The sequence below is a fragment of the Nanorana parkeri genome, unplaced genomic scaffold (assembly GCF_000935625.1).
Source record: "Nanorana parkeri isolate BGI_ZX_2015 unplaced genomic scaffold, ASM93562v1 scaffold22, whole genome shotgun sequence".
NCBI classification, from domain to species: Eukaryota; Metazoa; Chordata; class Amphibia; order Anura; family Dicroglossidae; genus Nanorana; species Nanorana parkeri.
In genome coordinates, this window is record NW_017306290.1 from 21,880 (window position 1) to 25,810 (window position 3,931).

At 36.8% G+C, this 3,931-nt stretch overlaps 1 protein-coding gene across 1 annotated transcript in view; it reads right to left on the reverse strand.

Moving 5' to 3' along the window:
• Positions 1-1,998, reverse strand: part of GJA1 (gap junction protein alpha 1) — a 6,945-nt gene extending 4,947 nt beyond the window's left edge. The window contains exon 1 of the mRNA XM_018563743.1: positions 1,874-1,998. The gene's annotated coding sequence lies outside the window, so the exon portion shown is untranslated. The remainder of the gene's footprint in view (positions 1-1,873) is intronic.
• Between the last annotated feature and the right edge of the window lie 1,933 nt (positions 1,999-3,931).

The following is a 3,931-nucleotide window of genomic DNA, read 5'->3' on the forward strand; positions in this document are numbered from 1 at the left end:
GAAGATAGAGAGAGAGAGAGAGAGAGAGAGAGAGAATGAAGATAGAGAGAGAGAGAGAGAGAGAGAGAGAGAGAGAGAGAGAGAGAGAGAGACAGAGAGAAAGAAAGAGAAAAGAAAGAAAAAGAAAATATGAGAGGGTATGGTGATATATAAAAAGCACACCTTAATAATATTGGCAAAGTAACACCTCAGCATCTGTATATATATGCAGTGCACTGCTGCAGCTTTCCAGGACAAATCTTCTTTGCTCATGTGCTTGTGAAACATTTATTTATTGAGATCTAAAGTACCGTAGGTTGTTTGTGTGTCTGAAATTCTACATTGCACACGCAGAACCACACACTGCATTACAACTACCAGCTTATTACCAATGCTCAGGGGCCCTGTGGAAATGGGCCAATATTTAGATTTCTGAATTTCTAAGGAAAAAAAGAAAACTTTAATAAACACAGCGAAGTCTGGAAGTTTCAGTAGTTGAAAAGCAAAGTATGCTTAACAGATGTTATAATGGCAAAGCACACAGAAAAGTTCTGATTTGTAAATGGGAAGCAGGAGGAGATGTGTATTGCTATATGCAGCCTGGGTCTCCTCTCTCATTACACAGGACAGCGGGGAAATGTGGGCATGACAGTCACTGCACAATGGACTTAATAACTGCTAAATCTTACTCAGCAGGATTACCGACAATTAGTGCCTGAACACAGTAATGTGAAAATTCCAAGTGCATATCTCACTTCAGGCATCTATAAACCTGGATCAGATTTGTTAAAGAGCTGCAGTATAACAGGGAAACATACACGTCTGTTTTTGTTTTGCCCTAGTTTTAAAGCCGGTAAAATTTAATACCATACAAAGTAAGGCAAGTATCCAGATCTTAATAGAGCAGGAAAACCACACAGAAGGTCAAGCATATAGCTTTGAACAGAAAAGCCTGGTATTTAACATGAGAAAGCTTTGTGTAACTGAGACTCATACAGTTTATAATAACTTATTTTATTTATAGCAAAGAGAATTGTGGAGTGTTGTAACCCATAGCAACACACAAGGTACCATCTTTTGGCAGTGTAGTATAGCAGTGTAGTACAATCATGAATATAGCCTTTTAATTGGTTGCTATAAGATATGTTGGTGTGCCATCATTTTGTAACAGGAATATATTCTCCATGCACATTTTTAGGAAAACGTGGTCCCAAAAATAATGAAAAGATCACAATTATATCAACTTTCTAATAGAAAAATGCTCACTGGTTAGTTTTAAAATAGAAAGCCATTCCACTAAAATGTAGCGTTCCTATGCAGAATTGCAAAGGTACATGCTACTGGTATATTTTCTTGTATAGCAGTCTTCCCTTTGCAAAGTTGTTTGTAGCATCAGCAGTAGTTGGCACAGTGTTGCAGTCTGATGTGGTTGATCACTGCCAGGATACAAAGCAACCAGGAACAAAATGCAGCTGGCACACACAGAATGCCCTACATACCACATATACACTACCATGGCGATGTGTATTACTTGAACTTGGCTTGGTACAGTTATTATATTAATATTACAATGCAATGAAAAATATACATCTTCAGACAAGTAGAAATTATTTTATGCCAGCAGTAGTAGCACCCAGGGGAAAAGACAAATCCCTTTAATGCTGAGCATTTAGAGAAATTAAGTGAATCATTTTCCAGTGAATTACACTGGTCCATTACTTCCAGTAGACTGTAAATGGTCAGTATTTATAATTAACACTGCCATGTAATCTGGAGCACAGATCCTTACTGAAGAAACAGTTGCTTTCTGGGAAAGCGGTTTACTTAAATATAAAAAAATATAATTTAACATCAAATAACAGAACAAAAAGGGGAGACAGAAGCTGCACAATACCTTTCTTGTCCAAAGTGCTGAAAACAAACTCCAGGGAGTCCTTGGAAAGCAGCGTGAAAAAGTGACAGCGTGTCTTTTTAAAGTTTAAAAGCCTGTTGCTGACTCCAGACTTCCTTCTCCCAAAGAAGTTGTTGAACTTTTTTTCAGCTGACTATCAAGGCTTTTAAAAAGTTTGCAATGTTCAACTCCACCTACAGGATGGACAGCCTGGGCAGAAAAGGGAGGAGAGAAGAAGGAGAGTGAATAAGGAGTGAACAATATTAAAGTTTAGAAAGAATGATAAAGTTATCTGGCTGGGTAATGAGACAAAGGAATACAGGGAGGAAATAATCACTTTACTTATTACAATATACGCAATATATAATATAAATCATATAATATAAATGATGTAATTAAAAAAAAAAAGATTATAATAATTAAACAATACAATGTTGTAAAAAAAAACATGTTCCAAAATAAATTGTTCATGTTTTCTTTAATATATGTAGAGCCAAAAGTAAATATATGCAGGGCAATATGTGAAATAGCAGTGCTAAGACAATCATTTAAAGGGAACCTTTTACACATGAAATTAGAGCAGAGTGCTGCGGAGCAGACAGATATTATAGACACTGTACTGCTTTTTAAATGCATGCTGCTATTTCTGATGGAGCATTCGAAAATCAGCTGGTGTGATCCCTTTTTATAAATCTATAAACTATGTAACTATGTAACTATGTAAAATCTCTCTGCTGACATTCAAGTTGGTTTTCTGAAGTGCATTACATTAAGCTGACATCCTTGGTTGAAAAATGTTTAAGCGCTACTTTTAGTGACAGATTCATCTAGATCCCAAACTTAGAGTGGGAGATGGTTAACAAGCCTGTCATATTTTTTTTATTGCTGTCTGGATCCCCACTTAAAAGATTCTCTCAATTTGTCTTAGGAACCACTGTTATTGGAACTGAAAATCCCAAAATGTGACCGGTCAGCGGAACAGGAATAAAAAGTAAGTCCATCCAATGGGGACTCTTGTTTCGGTAACAATTGTCTAAGGCTTTACTCATATCTATGCAATGTAGAAGCATGAGTGATGCCACATGTGATCCCGCATGGCATGTTGCCATCTTAGGTGGGGTGCGGTGCCATTATTTCTTAATGGCACCGCGATACACTTAGCCATCGCATTGGCATTGTATCGCACAACATTGCACAGTAACCTATTAGCATGTAATGTGATGCAGTTTAAAAAGAAAGGTGCATGCACTTTTTCAATGTGATTTAGCAGTGGTAGGCAGCCCATTCATGTGCCTTCTACACCACAAACACATCCTGCGATGTCACATTGCAAAGGTGTGGACAAGGATTTAGAGAGAATTTCCCTCACTTTGGAGAGATTTCCTCTCATTTACCGCTGTGTCAGAATATGAGCAGAAATCTCAAATGAGACAAAGGTAAAAAAAAAAATTGACAGTGTTTTAACCCTACCGTTCCCTAAAAAAGGTTTGGCTTTACACTTATACTTTAAATAAAATGTATGGGTTTAATGCATGTGCAGAATATGAAACAGTTTAGTAACGTCAATGTTTTGTACTGCAACTCAAGTTATTCACATGATCAAGTATCTTCTACTGCATTTTGTTAAACAACTGTTATGTTATATATAGAATGATATGGTATAACCTTTTCTTTCTCCTTTGTAAGCAAAAACATATTGCAAGATTAAAATGAGTCAATGAGTATGTGATTCACTCCATGTGACAGTGCTGGGTCAGTTAGCACATTTACACAAGGAGACCATAGCCCGGTGTAAGTTATATATTCAGTGACTTGTAACTTACACAAGGCTACACAAGACACATCTAATGTCTGTTACCAGAAAAAAATGTGCCTGCTTGTAATATAGAAAGGATGCTTTTCATATATTTTTGAAATCCTTATGCAACCTGGTGGTGGGGGTACATTAGTGAAAACGCTTGAAGTGTTAATATCCAGGGTTTGAATCACAGGGGCACCAACATGGAGTTTGTATGTTCTTCCCATTTTCGTTTATTTTTTTCTTCAGGTGATTCAGTTTTG